Source organism: Sciurus carolinensis, unplaced genomic scaffold (assembly GCF_902686445.1).
Source record: "Sciurus carolinensis unplaced genomic scaffold, mSciCar1.2, whole genome shotgun sequence".
Lineage (NCBI taxonomy): Eukaryota > Metazoa > Chordata > Mammalia > Rodentia > Sciuridae > Sciurus > Sciurus carolinensis.
The window spans coordinates 1065448-1084107 of record NW_025920154.1 but is presented as its reverse complement, the minus strand read 5'-3'; the positions used below and the strand labels follow the sequence as shown (position 1 = coordinate 1084107).

Sequence of the window (18660 nt, the reverse complement as noted above, 5' to 3'; positions counted from 1 at the left end):
TTGAAAGGAGGGTTAAAAGGAAGGGGTTGTGGGGGAGGATGAAAATGGTATGGTGATAGACACCTTTAATTAGGGAGAGGATAGCCCTTCCCATGAGAGGGACAGGGCATTGAGGTATAACTAAGAAAGAGTGGGAGAAAGAAAATTACTGCCTTGAATAAAGCAAGTTAGGAGGGGAGTTTTGTGGGGGGAAATTTGTTTTCCTCCTACCCTGACTATAGGAGAGGTACTAAGTGTGGTGGAGCCCCAGAACTCCCTCAAGACTGAGAAGGTGGCTCCAGTGTTCAGGAGGAAGGAGGTGGGGCAGCCATCCACCATAATAATGAGCCCGGGTTCTCTTCTTATTATGGACATGGTCGGGCAGGACCCAAGGCCTCTTCAATTCTCATCGGCCAACCCTACCATGGATGGTTGCCATGTTCCAGGTGCTTGGGAGCCACTTGACCTTCTGCCCCTTCAGGCAAAAGGGCAATTGGAACTCCAATGTCCCCTCTTTTGGCATTTTGGGCAAAGTGTGGTGGGTTGCCTGGGAGAGGGACAGGCTTTTGACCAATGTCCTTCTTTGCCACACTTAAAGCATGCCCCAGGTGGAGGCTTGGGGTTGGATGTGGCAGAAGAATGCCCAGGGGTAGGTTTTATGATCTGAGCCAGCATTTGGAAATTGGCTTGGTCAGTTCTTTGCTTCTGGCACTCCTTTTCCTCTTCCCGGTTATGAAAAACCTTGAAGGCCACTGATAAGATCTTGGTCTGAGGGGTAGCTGAGCCCTGTTCCAATTTTTTTAATTTGACTTTAATGTCAGGGTAGGATTGGGCCAAAAAATATGTCATAAGGACATGTCGGCCATCATCCGAGGTAAGGTCTAGGTTGGTGTATTGTTGGAGGGCCTGGGTAAGCCTGTTTAGGAACTCGGATGGGGTTTCGTCCTTCTACTAGATAATTTCCTGAATTTTTTGGAAATTGATGATCTTACAGGTAGCCTTTTTAAGACCCATAACCAGGCAAGAGGGAAAATGGTCCCTGGCTTGGATTCCTTGGGCGGTGTTACAATCCCAATGTGGGTCTTGTTCGGGGACTGCATGTGGGCTGGGTGGGTGGTTGGGGTCGGTGCGGTGTGTGTCATTGGCATGGGTTTGAGCAGCAACCCAGACTCGGTGACGTTCTTCAGGTAGGAGGGTGTTGGCCAGGAGCATGAAAATGTCATGGTGTGTTAGGCTATAAGCCTGGAGGACCCATTGAAACTCCCTGATGTAAGTGGTGGGATCTGTACTGAAGGAACCCAGTTTTTTCTCTAATTGTGTCAGGTCTGCCAGGGAAAATGGCACATGGACCCGGACCACACCCTCGGCGCCAGCCACTTTATAGAGAGGGGCAATAGTGAGGGGGATAGGGGGAGGCCCTCGGGAGCATGTGAAGGGAGGGCTAAAGGGATCAGAGGTGGGAGGAAGTGGAGGTGGAGAGGAAGTTGGGGAAGATAATTGGGTAGCAGAGGGAGCAACAGGAGGAAGCACGGGGGCAGAAGGTGGAGGCCTATAAGGGGGGGTTCATTGGCAGGGTCGAAGGCTGTCTCTGAGGCCTGTGGGGGTTGAGGGAGGCTTGCAGGCTAAAAGGACCTGAGACAGAGTGCAGGTGGAGCAGAGTGAGGGATGTTGGGCTAGAAGTTGGAAAGCTTGGATGTAGGGAATCTCCTTCCATTTTTCCTGGCACTGATAATAATTGGAGAGGTCTCAAAGAATGTTGGGATCTAGTGCACCCTGGGGGGGGGGGCATACACTCTGATTGTCTAGGGGATAGTGAGGCCAATCCTGGGTGCAAAATTTGATGAGAAGTTCTGGCTTGAGGGATAGGGTGCTCAGGTTTTTTAGGAGACATTGAAGGGGGGAGTCCCCCAGGGAGGAGGAAGAAGACATTCTCATTGCTGAAAAGGAGAGGAGGAGAGACAGGGAGGGGAGAGAAAGGGGGAAAAGAGAGAGAAGTAAAAGAAAGGTGAATCCTTCGGCTGGTAGGGAGAGAAGAGATCCTAAAGGGCGTCCTCGATAGGTCTCATCAATCCCTCGATAGGTCTCATCAATCCCTCGATAGGTCTCATCAATCCCGGAGTGGTTCGAAAATGAACCGGGAGAAGAGGAGGGTGTGGATCGTCACCCAGGCCCTCACTCTTCGGGAGGCAAAAGCCTGGAGCCTGAAGGAACCTGGTACCAGGGTTTGTGAAGACCCCGCGGTCTGGAGGAGAACAGCAAAGAGGAATGGTGGAGAGTAGAGGTGGCGCAAGGGAAGGTCAATTTCCGAGTCTTTTAAAGTGAAACTGGGCAAGGGGAGTATGAGTCCTGATTGAGTCGTGTGTTAAGATTGACAGTGTCTAAGTGAAATGCCGATTTTGGAGTGTTATGACCGAGGAGGAGCCTGGGAGTCCGCTGTGGCCCTGAAGGCCTAGGCGGGGTGTGACCTCCCTTCCTGTTGGGCGCTGGGATGTTGCCAGATGATCACAGTCAAGAGTCCCACGATAGCCCAAACAAGAGTGGCTCCTCTGCCCCAGGGGCAGTGGAGAGTGATTGGGTGGGGGCCCCGCCAGTAGGAAACTGACACTCCAGAAGAGAAGCAGGATATGCACCATATTGCTGAGGTGTGGTTCCAAGAGAGGGGTGGGTGGGACTTTTGCAGCTGCTATTGGGGGGTTAGGCCTTATACCCCTGACTTTGTTCTTCAGTGTTGTTTACCATTCTAAATTTTTCTTTTCATATAAACCTTAGATCTAGTTTGTCTATAGCTACAAAAATAGCTTCCTGGAATTGGAGTTGTGTTGAATCTGTAGACCAAGTTGGGAAGAATGCACGTCTTAACAATATTGGGTCTTCCCCACAGTATCTATATATTTATATAAATCCAAGGTTAAATATATTAAATAATGAAAGGAGTTTATTACTCACATAATTTAAAGTGTCTGAGATAACAGCCTTCAAGCATAGTTTCATGATTTATCCTAGGGTACATCTTACCCAACAGAGGTCATATTTGACTTTGGCTATTTTCCCTCCTGGCATTGAGTGGAGTTCTAGCTTCATGTCCAAAGCATCACCCAAAACTTTTCTTCAAGCATTTCTAGCAATTGATCTGGATTCATTCTGATTTGACTAACAGAGATCACATGCCAATTCTTACAGTAATATTGCTACAATAAATCATATATTTCACTTTAGATATTAGACATGAATATTTATTTAGATATTAGACATGAATATGTCTAATAAACACAAAACTGGATTCAGCCTAAATCTCCTGATAAGGATTCTAGGCACACTGATTCTGAGCTTGATCTTTTCTGGCCCACATCACGCAGGCTGTGGTGGATGAAATCCAGCATTTAGGGGCAGGAAATCACTGGACCAATCAGAAAAGCACTTACCCCTTGGCACTCATCTGAGGATGGCATAAGTATAGGGTCTTTGTTGAAAACAGTTCAGTATACCTAACAACAAAATTTGAGAATGTCCAGCTTCTCATGCCTGGCAGGCTCCCTTAGCTTGGGTGAATTAACAATTCTTCCTTTTGTGTTTCTAGGGGACCTAGGCTGTAAAAGGCCTGGAAATACTGGAGTTACATAACTGGCTCTTATATTCTTTGTTTAACACCTATTGAGTACCTAATATCTGCTAGGCCATTTGTATACAGAGTCTAAATAAATGTTTGCATTTACAAAGTTGTTACTATCATACTTATTTTACAGATGGAGGAATTGAACCTAACAGATTTATTTGCCCAAAGTCACCCTGGCAATGAAAAATAAGGCCAAGATTTGAACCCAATCTCTCTACGGTCATTTCTCCTAATTCTAGTATGCTATTTTGAAAACACATCATTTAAAAAGTTCAGAAGTCTTGGGTTCAATTCGCAGCACCATTACTACCACCAAAAGAAACAGGTAGGAGAAATTTTAATTTATTGTGGTAGAATAATAATGGCAGAAGTAAGAGATGATTGAAATAGTTTTCCCTGCTTTCCATTCACAGTGCTCGGGATCCAGCCTGGGGCCTCACGAGTGATGGGAAAATACTCTACCACTGAGCTACAACCCCAAACCCTTGAAGTGTTCCTTTCCAGTCATTTTGGGGAGAGAAAAAATACAAGGGCTTTTACACCAATCAGAATCATAGAAGTGGGGAAAATGTTGAGGGAAAAGGAGTCTACCTATTTGGTCTAAAGGCACTACCGAAGAGATTACATTCATTTCTGTTTCCCCATTTTATACCATTACTTGAATTATTCCCTACCTACATAAATATTTACAAGGATCATATAGTTCTTAAAAGATATTAAATAATTAATTTTTCATTCTGTTATATTCAAAATAGGTAATAAATGGAAATATAAATATTAAGAGTGTTTCTAGGATCTTAAATGCAGTGGAATTATGGTAATAGATTCTGAGGCGTAGAACTAACTACCTTATCATTTGCTCTTATCAATGAACCTCTTGTCTTCCTAACTTTGATTCATGCTTTTCCTTGTGCTCAATTTTTTTTCACATATTTTTCTTGCTTGAATCCTTCTCACCTTCATTTCTCATCATGAATATCTGGTACTCAGAGAGGACTCTGTTAACCACCCACTTTAAAATAGCTTATTCTGGGCTGGGGTATATCAGTGGTAGGCACATGCTTAGGATATACAAAGTTCTGGGTTCAGTCCTCCAAAACAAAAAGACCATTCCCCATCTTAAAGCATTTCGGTTTGTTGTTGTCATTTGGGTTTTTGGGTTTTCTTTTTTTATTGGGGGGGGATTGTTTGTTTGTTTGGTACCAGGGATTAAACCCAGAGGCCCTTAACCACTAAGCAACATCCCCAGCCCTTCTTTTTTTTTTTTTTTAACATATTTTAGTTGTTGATGGACCTTTATTTTATTCATTTCTTTATATGTGGTGCTGAGAATTGAACCCAGTGCCTCACACATGTGAAGCAAGTGCTGTACCACTGAGCCACAACCTCAGCCCCCCAGCCCTTCTTTAATTTTAATTTTTAGACAAGGTCTCACTAAGTTATTTAGAGAGCATTTGTTCTTAACCTCCAAATCCTTATAGCTAATTTTTAATTATTTATTTGCTTATTGACTTGTTCATTGACTGTCTTGGCCCACCCCTATTTATGCTGCAAGCTCCCTGTGGACAGGGAGCAAATGTTTTGATCACCCTATATATCTATCTGCTAGCATAGTGCTCAGTTCTTAAAGAACCTCAATGAATCATGAAAAAATTCAAGAGTAAAACAAATAAGTCAGGCTTTAAACAATGTCTCTGAAGCTCGCTTTTAAGAGTCCTGAAGACTGAAGGGAGTTGCCACTTTGAGGAGATGAGGATAACACATCTTGTAGAACAACACACTTCTGACTACAAAGCAGTTGAGCAATCCCCACCTACTTTGATCCCTGCAACTGAGATTGATTTAGTTGAAAGCTCCTTACCCATCATTGCCTAAGGTCTATCAACTATTGTTTGATAGAGAAAAGTTAGCAAACCCTGGGCCTATCTAACCAGGTACCACAGAATCAGCAACTCCAAACAGTTCAAGGAAGGTATTTAAAATTTTTGTTTGTTTTACTTATTTGCTATGTTGTGCTTCAAACCCAGAGCCTCAAGTATTCTGAACAGGTGCTCTAACACTGAGCTACCTGCAACCACTCTCTTCATTTTGATTATCATTTTTAAATCTTGTATTTAAATCTTCCCTAAATGAAGTCCCAGGGTCTTTTGTGGTGCAGAAGAAGAAATAGCTAGAAAATGTTTCCTGGGCTGGCAGAGTACTCAAGTCCTAAATTTCTCCAGCAATCTTCAGTTCATTGTCCTAAGCAAAAAAGGTAGACTTCCAAATCAGTTTTCTTATGCTACCTCTCTATCTCTGACGAAGGAAAGATTTAAGTATTATAGATACTGATAAATTCCCAGTAATCAAGTATTGCAATATCTTTTCTCTGAAACCATTTCTACACCATTATGAGAAACACTAGTTATGTTATGAACCTTAAAATGTTCTTCTTCTCCAAAAGACTGAGATCATCTTTAGAGAGCTGAAGCTCCAAAACAGGTGAGTGGAATCAAAGGAATCAAATCTCCTGCTTTTCAAAAAAGATGTAGTTACCTTTTTTTTTTTTCTTTGTGGTGCTATGGATCAAACCCAGGGCCATGAACAGGCTATAAAAGTGCTCTACATTGAGCTATACCCCCTACCCAAAGTTATCTGCATTACAAAATCTCGCCATGTCCTAGGGAAGTCTAAATTGCCAGAGGGCAATTCTCCAGAAAGATCTACAGTGGGAGATGGGACTTCCAAGCATCTTTTGGATCCATTTGTGATCAGAACAAGTTCTTCTTAATTTGTATCTGGAAGTGCAAAGGATTAAGATATCCATTTTATAATGGACAAGCAAGCCATTGCCCTTAAATTAAAATGTTTGCATTCTCTCCTTCACTCTTTTCCATTTTCAATATGGTGATAATCAGTCAGATTGGCTCTTACATTCTCAGAGAAAGTGCTAATACTTAAAATTCAAGAAGAAAGCATTTTATACATACATATGAAATATATATGTATGTCTATATGTGCATATATATGCACATATATATAAATAAGAAACAGAGACCACCATAGGGCAAAGACAAATTCCTTAACTCATGCCCTGATAGCTTTTAAAAGATGGTATAAGCTTTTCCTCAGTTCTCTCACCTAACTCATAACTTGTTAGCTATTAAAAACTTGGTATGTGCCTTAATCATTCCCCTCAAACCACCTTAATAGCTTGAGAGATCAGGGGCATCATTAGGTCCAGGAGGTTTTTGCCATGACTTCAAGGACAACAGCATTAAAGGATAACAACTGTTGACAGGCCATTAAAATGGGAATTCTCAGGACTTTTAACTTCTTACTTGTTGTGAATTGTCTTCTCTTCTATTTCCAACATATGAGTTCTTCTAAGAGTTCAACTCATTCCCAATATAAAGCAGAGATGTTTATACAAGATGTGGCATTGATATGGAAAACTAACATTTGGCTACAATGATTGACAGGATTACCATGTCTTCCTCAGAGTAAAAGGTATCCTCACAGGTAAAGAAAAATAAACTTCTGAAAAATTCTAAAGCCAATAAACTTTTTTTTTTTTTTTTTTTTTTTTTTTTTTTGGTGAACAAGAGCATTTACTTTTAGCAATACAGAAAACTCCCCACCTCCAAAGAAACAGATACCCTGCAATCATTTGAGAGAAAAAGAAAATCTACTATGAGAGGAAACTGAACATTTCAATGAGAATTTAAATAGGGAGACCCAGCAAGGAAAAGCTGGTTTCTAAAAATGAAGAAATTACACACTTGGATGACACTGAAACTCTGCTGAACTAGCAGATTGGTATAAAATGTTTCTTAGGGCTGGAATGTAGCTCAGTGGTAGAGTACTTGCCTAGCAAGCAGGCCCTGGGTTCCATGTCCATGACCTTTTCTGCCATGACTGCCAGTCTTTCTGTTTTTGCCTAGATAATCTGGAATTTTTGTCCAAGAGTCATGGGGTCCTACTGACTATGCATTTGGCCAGGGTGCCTATGGCCAATCTGTGAATTCTTTGCTATGCCAAACTAGAGACAACTGAGCTGTCACCAAGGGATGTGTGGTCCACCCTAGAGAATGGGGGGCTTCTCCCTGGCATGCATGGCAATGTGGGTGTTGAATGCCCTCATCTACCTGAAGCTCCTTTCCACACTCCTCACAAGAAAAGGGCCTCTCTTGGTTGTGATGATGCAGATGGGTCTTCAATCTTCTCCTCTAGAGGAAGGGCTTCTTTTCCCTGTGCATGTGCAGATGGACCTTCAAACTTCCCCGGATGCAGTAGCTCTTGTCACACTCCGGACACTGGAAGGGTTTCTCCCCACTGTGGACACGCGTGTGTTCCGTGAGCCGGTACTGCTGCGGGAAGCTTTTGCCACACTTCCTGCAAGAGAATGGCTTCGTGCCACTGTACTGGAGAAGGTGGCTCTTCAAATTTCCTTTCAGACTGAAACTCCGGTCACACTGGGGACACTGGTAGGGCTTCTCCCCGCTGTGGACGCGTAGGTGTTCGGTGAGCTGGGACTGCTGAGCGTAGGTCTTGCTGCACTGGCTGCAGGCGTAGGGCTGCTCGTCCCTGTGTATGCGCTGGTGGAATCTCATGGAGGTCTTCCAGAAGAAGCGCTTGTCGCACTCGGTGGGAGGGCTCCTCTCACCGTGAACCCTGGCATGCTCCTTGAGGTGCGAGCGGCGGCGGAAGCCGCGGCCACAGTCCGCGCAGGAGAAGGGCTTCTGGCGCTGTGGCTCTTGAGGTGCTGCGTGAGCCTGGAGCGCAGGGGGAAGGTCTTCCTGCACTGGCCGCAGGCGAACCCCCGCTGCCTGGCGTGCACCCCCGCGTGGCGCGCCAGCTTGAAGGGTGAACCTATTGCCTCACTCCGCGCAGGAGAAGGGCTTCTCCTCGTTGTGCAGGCGCTGGTGGGCCCTCATGGCATTCCTCCAGAAGCAGCTCCGGCCGCACTAGGGACACTAGAAGGGCTTCTGCCCTGGGTGCTGGAGTCCGTGGGCTTTCAGGCTTCTCTTCAGGAGGAAGCTCTTCTTGCATTTGGGGCACGAGAAGGGCTCTCCCGTGTGGACCCGTGAGCTTGGTCTTGTGGACGAACTTCCTCCCGCAGGCCTCGCAGGAGAACGGCTTCTCCCCGCCCCGCCGTGCGTCCTCTGGTGGGCCTGCAGGGCGGCCTTCCGGGCAAAGGCCCGGCCGCACTCAGGGCAGCCGAAGGGCTTCTGGCCGCTGTGCTGGCAAAGGTGCGCCTGCAGGCTTCTCCGCAGGCGGAAGCCCGGCCCGCAGCACTGAGGACACGGGAAAGGCCTCTCCCCACTGTGCAGCCGGCGGTGCTCGGTGAGCTGGCACTGCTGGACGAAGCCCTGGCCGCAGTCCCCACAGCGAAACGGCCACTCACCTTTGTGCAAACACAGGTGCTTCTTCAAGTTGGCCTTGTAGCCGAAGGTCTTGCCACACTCAGCGCACGCGAAGGGCCGCTGCCAGTGTGGACCATCTGGTGAGTGAATAGGCTGCACCTCAGGTGAAAGCTCTTCTAGCACTCACTGCACGGGAACAGCTTCTACAGCCGAATATCCGGGTCCACGCGAGTTTCGATTTCCCTCTGGATTTGTTTTTGTATTTTGGACTTTGAGAGGTTCTTTTAGCGTTCTTGGAGTGGCTATCAATGTGCTTTACCAAGTCGTTCTTTATCTGGAAGTCTTTCTTGCAGACAAAGCAGGAATACAACCTTGACCCTGGAGGAATTTCCATGTATAGTGGGACATCCAGACTTAAACGCCTTGGATCTTTCTTGTCATGATTAGACTCTGGGACTTGGAGCATTTTATTTGGAAATTATTTTTTCTTGGAGGCTTGGAGATTGTAAGGTGGCCCTTTCTGATAAGGTAGCACACAGGTCCTGATTCTGAAGACCATTTAAATGGCATTCTTGCTCTTTTGTCCTGAGAGTCCCCTGGTTATCTGTTTTCTTCGAGTCCAACAGTTCATCAGCAGAAGGGTTAACTGTCCTTCTTGTTTTGTTGCAACACCTCTGATCACTGATTAATAGCATTCTCCCTTGTTCCATCCAGATGATCAACTCTGGCTTAGGGGAAGTGTAGCCCAGGAAATCAAGGGTCTCATAATTGGCCTTCATCACTTGCTGGTAATTTTCTTCTGCCACTCCTCCAGGATCTCCCACTCTTGCTCCAAGAAATATAAGGCGACATCGGCAAAGGTCACTGTAACCGAAGACGGTTGGGCCATGACTGCTCCTCAGGGACTGGTCCGGCAGCCGCGTTCGCCAATAAACATTTCTAAACCTTAGCATGCCTCCACCACCATTTTACAAACTGCACTTTCACATGAATAAAACTAACTCTCTTTTATTGTTCCAGGAGCCAGTCTGGTCAGTGCTGTGTGTTCATCTGAAATAGAAGCCTTAATAAAAGCTTTGCCAGTATGTCCTTTTGCCTGACTCGTTTCATTTCTACCATTGATAAGTAGCAGAGATATGAGAGGTGGAAACATAAGATTAAGGGGATAATTTTATACACTGGGTCTCCTGTGCTGATCCCACATGCTTTAAAAAAAAATTGGGGGCTGGGGAGATAGCTCTGTCGGTAGAGTGCTTGCCTTGTAAGCACAAGGCCCTGGGTTCCATCCCCAGCACCCAAAAAAAAAAAAAAAAAAAAAAAAAAATTTGACTGCCGCCCTGTCCAGGCTTAAGTCAATAGGATATGCTACATTCTTAGCAAAGGACCTGTTATCTGCAGAAGTAATTTAGGCCCAAAGACCCCTCCCTGATGATAAACACACACACACACACATACACACACACACACACACACATACACAGAAACTACCACAAAGGGAAAGACTTACGAACATTCCAGCCAAAGTTTCCAGGATTCAAAAAGGCAGAATTTTACAAGTTTTGGTTCCTTCCTAGTCCAGGAACATTTCTTACCACATCAAAAGGGAGTGAACCTTCCTAGAGCCAACATTTGCATCTTCAGCTGGAAGAGGATATCCAAATTCATTCAGTTTAAAACAAACAAATAAAAATTAAAAAAAAACCTGGATCTCTGAAAAATGCTGTCCACTCATCAGCTTTTATTGTATGCTTATCTCTCTTCTTATTTTTCAAATCAACTCCTGCTTGTGTGACCTGCCCAAAATCTTTCCTGAGAGTTTTCAAAAAACCAACAGTCTTTAGAAACCTGTAACCATTTCAGCTCCAGGGGTGACCACTTTTGGTTCCAGCAAGCATCTTGGCTGCTGCAGTTTTTCAGCTTGCGAAGGGTCCCATGCTACAACACAATCACCAAGTAAAGTGAAAGGGTCAATTTTTTTTTCTTTCTTTTTTTTGGAGCAGTGTGAGTTAAATCAATGTTAAGAAATATCATGTGGGAAAAGCACACATGTATGCATGTAATTCTTGTATTCTTGACTTGATCAAAATACATGTATTTGGCCTAGTTTTTGTGGGTAGCCTTAATTTTAGTATTAAGTCAGAGCAAAGATTATGCAAACCAACATGATGTCAGGTGTGGTGATAATCGAACTTCCTATAATTCTAGCTACCCCCTGGGAGGCTGAGGCAAGAGGATCACAAGTTTGAAGTCAGTCTGAACAATTTAGTGAGACCCTGTCTCAAAATGAAGTGTTTTAAAAGGGGATGCAGATGTATCTCAGGGGTAGAGCATGCAGAAGGCCCTGGGTTTGACTCACAAAACTGTTTTAAAACACAAGCAAAATGAGGGGAGGGGAGAGGATGGGGGTAAGGAAAGATGGTGGAATGAGACAAACATCATTACCCTGTGTACATGTATGATTATACAAATGGTATGACTCTAAATCATGTACAACCAGAGAAGTGAAAAGTTGTACTCAATTTGTACAATAAAAAAAAAATACTAAGAGTAATACCCCAAAAAAAATGTAAAAAAAAAAACCAAGCCCACATCCAAAAAAAACAGTGTCTATGGAAGATAATTTTCCTTCTTTTATCCTTATTTATATTAGAATCATATTCCTCTTTCCCTTATAATGGTCCTTCTTGCTCTGTGAATTCTTTATTTCTGCGGTGAATTCTTTATTTCTGTCGAGAGCATGAACTTATCTGTAATTAATCTCTATTAAATTGAATGGTTAAAAAAAAGGGTGTTCAACCCCAGAGATGCAAAAACCTCAGTATACTACTGCTTACCTATCCCAAAGGACTTGGAGGACTCATCAGAGAGTGGAGATCGTTTGGACACTTTGTTACTCACAGGTTTCTTGGTAACAGTAGGCCAGGACAATATGGAGGACCACAAACACACCTATAAACAGAGGGAATACATACAGGATATGTGCCCATTGCGCAGGTGGATTTCTCTAGATGATTTAGGGGTACATTCCTTTACTTTGCAACCAAGGTCACTCTGCTTTGATCCCCACCTAAAGATTGAAGACAGGGAAAATGGCCAGTGTCCCTTCACCATGCCTACATTATCACATTCTTTGATGTCCTTCTCTTTCTTTTGCTATAGCTTTATTCAGATAAAATTGAAGTACAATAAAATGCACATATTTGAAGTATCTAATTTGATTAGTTTTGACATGTGTAACCAATACAGTCAATACAAAAAGCATTCCCACTACTTTCTTAAAATTTGAAATCATGCAAACTGTTTCCTAAATAATTTGTTACATTAGAAATCAATCATCTTAAGATATATAGAACCCCATCCCAACATGTCAAAATTAAATGGCACACTTATAAATATCTCAAAGTCCAAGGAAGAAAGCACAAAAAAAGTAAATAAAAAGTGCTTTGAACTAAGTGATAATAAAAGCTTAAGCTATCAGGATATTTGGGATGAAACAGTACTCAGATGAACATTTATAACTTAAAGTATTTGTATCAGAAACAAGCTAGAATAACAAATTATTTTCAAATTATATAGTAGGAAGGAAAAAATAAGAGTAGAAGCAGAAATATATGAAATAGAGAAGAAATAATACAGCTAAAATTTGATAAAAATCAAACAAGTCTAATCAAGAAAAAGTAAGAACAAAAATTAATATCAAGAAAGGAAGCTATCAAAATAACCCTACAGTTGCTTAAATATATTAAGGTAATATTACAATTGCATGCCAATATATGTGATAGCTTACATAACATGGTCTGTATTAGAGAAGGATCCATGTGCTGCTGAAAAGGAGTGTATTCAGTCACTGATGGATGAAATATTCTACATATGTCTGTTAAGTCTAAATATCAATTGTATTTTTCACTTCTATAGCTTCTTTTTTTATTGTAAACAAATGGGATACATGTTGTTTCTCTATTTGTACATGGAGTCAAGGCATACCATTTGTGTAATCATAAATTTACATAGGGTAATGTTGTTTGATTCCTTCTGTTATTTTTTCCCTTCCCCCCCACCCCTCTCACCCCTCCCACCCCTCTTTTCCCTCTATACAGTCCTTCCTTCCTCCATTCTTACCACCCTCCTTATCCCTAACCCTAACCCTAACCCTAACCCTAACGCTAACCCCTCCCACCCCCCATTATATGTCCTCATCCCCTTATCACCAAGATCATTCGTCCTTTAGTTTTTGAGATTGGCTTATCTCACTTAGCATGATATTCTCCAATATCATCCATTTGCCTGCAAATGTCATAATCTTATCATTCTTCATGGCTGAGTAATATTCCATTGTGTATATATGCCACAGTTTCTTTATCATCAACTGAAGGGCATCTAGGTTGGTTCCACAATCTGGCTATGGTGAATTGAGCAGCAATGAACATTGATGTGGCTGTATCTCTGTAGTATTCTGATTTTAAGTCCTTTGGGTATAGGCCAAGGAGTGGGATAACTGGGGCAAATGGTGGTTCCATTCCAAGCTTTCTGAGGAATCTCCATAGTGCTTTCCAGAGTGGCTACACTAATTTGCAACCCCACCAGCAATGCATGAGTGTACCTTTTTCCCCACACCCTCGCCAACACCTATTGTTGCTTGTGTTCTTGATAATCGCCATTCTAATTGGGGTGAGATGGAATGTTAGGGTGGTTTTGATTTGCATTTCTCTTATTACTAGAGATGTTGAACATTTTTCATATATTTGTTGATTGCTTGTAGATCTTCTTCTGTGAAGTGTCTGTTTATTTCCTTAGCCCATTTGTTGATTGAATTATTTGTATTCTTGGTGTAGAGTTTTTTGAGTTCTGTATAGATTCTGGAAATTAGCGCTCTATCTGAAGTATGAGTGGCAAGTTGTTCTCCCACTCTGTAGGCTCTCTCTTCACATTACTGATAGTTTCCTTTGCTGAGAGAAAGCATTTTAGTTTGAATCTATCCCACTTGTTGATTCTTGCTTTTATTCTTGTGCTATGGGAGTCCTGTTAAGGAAGTCTGATCCTAAACCAAGAAGTTGAAGATTTGGACCTACTTTTTCTTCTATAATCTGCAGGGTCTGTGGTCTGATTCTAAGGTCCTAAATCCATTTTGAGTTGAGTTTTGTGCAGGGTGAGAGATAGGGGTTTAATTTCATTCTATTGCATATGGTTTTCCAGTTTTCCCAGCACCATTTGTTGAAGAGGCTATCTTTTCTCCATTGCATATTTTGGCCCCTTTGTCTAGTATGAGAAAATTGTATTTATTTGGGTTTGTGTCTATGTCCTCTATTCTGTCCCATTGATCTACCTGTCTATTTTGGTACCAATACCATGCCGTTTTTGTTACTATTGCTTTGTAATAGAGTTGAAGATCTGCTATTGCGATACCCCCTGCTTCCCTCTTTCTACTGAGGATTGCTTTAGCTATTCTGGGTTTTTTATTCTTCCAGATGAATTTCATGATTGTTTGCTCTATTTCTGTAAGGTACATCATTGGGATTTTAATTGGAATTGCATTGAATCTGTATAGCACTTTAGGTAGTATAGCCATTTTGACAATATTAATTCTGCCTATCCGAGAACATGGGAGATCTTTCCATCTTCTAAGGTTTTCTTTAATTTCTTTCTTAGTGTTCTGTAGTTCTCATTGTAGAGGTCTTTCACCTCTTTTGTGAGATTGATTCCCAAGTATTTTATTTTTTTTGTTTTTGTTTGGAGAATCTGTCCAGTGGTGACAGACATGTTGAAGTTACCCTGTATTATTGTGTTGTGGTCTATTGATTCTTGAAATTGAGAAGGGGTTGTTTGATATACATATATGCTTCATTGTTTGGGCATAAATATGATTGTTATGCTGGTGCATGCCTGTAATCCCAGTGGCTCAGGAGGCTGAGGCAGGAGGACTGTGAATTCAAAGCCAGCCTCAGCAATGTCAAGGTGCTAAACAACTCAGTGAGACCCTGTCTCTAAGTAAAATACAAAGTAAGGTTGGGGATGTGACTCAGTGGTCAAGGGCCCCTGAGTTCCGTCTCCAGTACCCCCCCCAAAATGTACAATTGTTATGTCTTCTTGATGTATAATTCCCTTAAGCAATATGAAATGTCCTTGTTTGTTCCTTCTGATTAATTTTGGCTTAAAGTTCACTTTATCTGATATGAGGATAGAAATCCCTGCATGTTCATGAGATCCATGTGAGAGATATGTTTTTTCCTATCCTTTAACCTTCAGTCTGTGGATATCTTTGCCTATGAGTTGAGTCTTTTGGAGAAAGCATATTGTTGGGTCTTGTTTTATAATCAAGTCTGCCAGTCTGGGTCTTTTGATTGAAGAGGTTAGGCTATTAATATTCAAGGTTATTATTAAGATATGATTTGTATTCCTCGTCATTTAGGTTTATTTCTAGTTTTTAACTTAAATTAGTTTATCCTTTGTTTGACTATTCCTTTAGTGTAGTTCCTCCCTTTGCTGGTTTTCACTTTTTTTTTCCATTTCATCTTCATGGAATATTTTGTTGAGAATGTTCTGTAGTGCAGGCTTTCTAGTCGTGAATTCTTTTAACTTTTGCTTATCATGGAAGGTTTTTATTTTATCTTCAAATATGGAGCTTAATTTGCTAGATATAGGATTCTTCATGGTCATTCATTTTCTTTCAAGTTTGGTATATGTTATTTCAGGACCTCCTAACTTTAAGGGTTCAGGTTGAGAAATCAGCTGAGATTCAAATTGGTTTCCCGATATACATGATCTGATATTTTTCTCTCACAACCTTTAAAATTCTATTTTATTCTGTATGTTAGGCATTTTCATTAGAATGTGCCTTGGCATGGGTCTGTTGTAATTTTGTACATGTGGGGTCCTACAAGTCTCTTTTAAAATATTTTTTAATTGTAGAGGGACATGATACCTTTTATTTTATCTTTATATGGCACTGAGGATCAAACCAAGGCCTCACACATGCTAGGTGAGCACTTACCACTGAGCCACGACTCCAGTCCCATCCTATAAGTCTCTTGTAGTTGATTATCCATTTTATCCTTTAGATATGGGAAATTTTCTGATATTATGTCATTGAAAAGATTGTACATTCCTTTGATTTGTATCTCTGTGCCTTCATATTTCCCAACAAATCTTAAATATGATCTTTTCATGTTATCCCATAATTCTTGGAACTTTCTGTTCATGGTTTCTTACCATCTTCTCTGTGCAGTTGACTTTATTTTCAAGATATATATTTTGTCTTCATTGCCTGAGGTTCTGTCTTCCAAGTGATCTAGCCTGTTAGTGATGCTTTCTATCAAATTTTAATTTGGCTTATTGTTTCCTTCATTTTGAGGATTTCTGCTTTTTTTTTTCTTTTTTTTTTTTTGGTGGTGTTTTTTTTTTTTTTTTTCAGAATATCCACCTCTTATTGAAGTGATCTTTCACTTCCTGTATTTTCTCTCTGATTTCATTTCTTATACCATCCTTTATTTCACAGCTCAGTTTAGCTTTGTATATTCTAAATTCCTTCTCTGACATTTCTTCCACTGTGCTGTCAATGGATTCTGTTATTGGAGTATCTTGGTTTGTTTCAGGTGGTTTGTTCCTTTGATTTTTCATGTTGTTTTTGGGTCTAACCATCTAACACTATGGATCTGAGGCAGTAGAGTTTCTACCTTGTGAACTGACAACATCCCTGGAAGTTTCCAGTACCTCACTGTTTAGGGACAGACAAATAATAACAACAATGAATGCAAATGGTATACAGCCTTAAACCAAAATAGTTCCTACTATGATATCTACAATGTAAATTATCACAATAAACAGAAATAATATGATCAGTTATTGCCTATAATAAAAAACAACTAGTTTGCAAAAAATTTTATAATATCAAATGGTGAACAGTTAGAGAACAAAAGTGATATATGTTGATGATTATGAGAGAGGAGGAGAGAAGAAGTGAAAAATTAAAGGAAGAGTAAAAGAAAGAACAATAGAGATTGGCTGTTAGCAGAAAAAAAAGAGAGAATCAAGGAAAACAAGTAGGAGAAAAAATAAATACATGAAGTAAAAATCTTTTAAAAATTAAAAATAAAAATAAAAGAATGTAAAATAAGACTAAAATACACTAATCAAACATCCTAGTTCACAAAAAACTAATCCATGAAAACTAATGGGCTTCAAAAATACTAGAAATATGCAGCAAAATAAAATTAAACCCCTATCTCTCACCCTGCACAAAACTCAACTCTAAATGGATCGAGGACCTAGAAATTAGACCAAAGAAGCCGCACCAAATAGAAGAAAAAGTAGTCCCAATTCTTCATTATGTTGGCTTAGGACCAGACTTGCTTAACAAGACTCCTACAGTGCAAGAAATAAAATCAAGAATCAATAAATGGGATGGATTCAAACTAAAAAACTTCTTCTCAGCAAAGAAAACAATCAATAAGGTGAAAAGAAACCTACAAAATAGGAGAAAATTTTTACCACACATGTCTCAGATAGAGCACTAATCTATAAGATATATAAAAACTCAAAACTTAATACCAAAAAAGCAAATAACCCAATCAATAAATAGTTTAAGGAACTGAGTAGACACTTCACAGAAGATATACAATCAATCAACAATATATGAAAAAAATGTTCAACATCTCTAGTAATTAGAGAAATGCAATCAAAACTACTGTAAGATTTCATCTCACTCCAGTCAGACTTGCAATTATCAAGAATAATAAGCAACAATTAAGTGTTGTTGAGGATGTGGGGGAAAAGGTACACTCATACATTACTGGTGGGAGTGAAAATTGGTACAACCACTTTGGAAAGCAGTATGAAGATTCCTCAGAAAACTTGGAATGAATCCACCATTTGACCCAGTTATCCCATTCCTTGGCATATTCCCAAAGGACTTAAAATCAGCATCCTACAGTAACACAGCCACCTCAATATTTATTGCAGCTCAATTCACAATAGCTAAATTGTGGAACCAACCCTTCAATAGATGAATGGATAAAGAAACTGTGACAATGGACTATTGCAGAGACTTAAAGAAGAATAAAATTATGGCATTTGCAGGTAAATGAATGGATTTGGAGAATATCATACTAAGTGAGATAAGTCAATCCCAAAAAGCCAAAGCCCAAATGTTTTCTCTAGTAAGTGGATGCTGATACATAAGGGGGGTGAGGGGCAGTAAGGGAAGAATGGAGGAACTTTGGATTGAATAGAGAGGAATGAGGGGAGGGGAAAGGATAGGGGGATGGGAAAGATGGTGGAATGAGATGGATATCATTACCCTAAGTACATGTATGATTGCATGAATGGTGTGACTCTACATCCTGTACAACCAGAGAAATGAGAAATTGTACTCCATTTGTGTACAATGAATCAAAATACATTCTGCTGTCATATAAAACTAAAAAGAACAAATTTTAAAATGCTAGAAATGAGAAAAAACAAATATGAATATGTACAAATACCATGTACCATAAAAGTCACAAGTAAACAGAGAAAAATAATTTTAAAAATGATCTTGATGAAAGTTAAAGAATTTTTTCCATTGGTGTTCAAAAGATTCTCAGGTTCTGTTCTCAGAAGTTTTAGTGGGGTTGTCTGGAGCATGAAGCTTTACCTCTGGATTCCTCAGTGAGAGTGGTAACCGACAGGCAGAACTCCTGGAGGCAAGATTTAGGTTTAGGAGGGTTCCAGGCTCTTCACTGAATGCCA

The 18660-nt window shown here is 40.9% G+C and overlaps 1 pseudogene; it reads right to left on the bottom strand.

The window, feature by feature from the left end:
• Positions 1–7655: 7655 nt before the first annotated feature.
• LOC124974561 (zinc finger protein 425-like) lies at positions 7656–9826 on the bottom strand (annotated as a pseudogene).
• Between the last annotated feature and the right edge of the window lie 8834 nt (positions 9827–18660).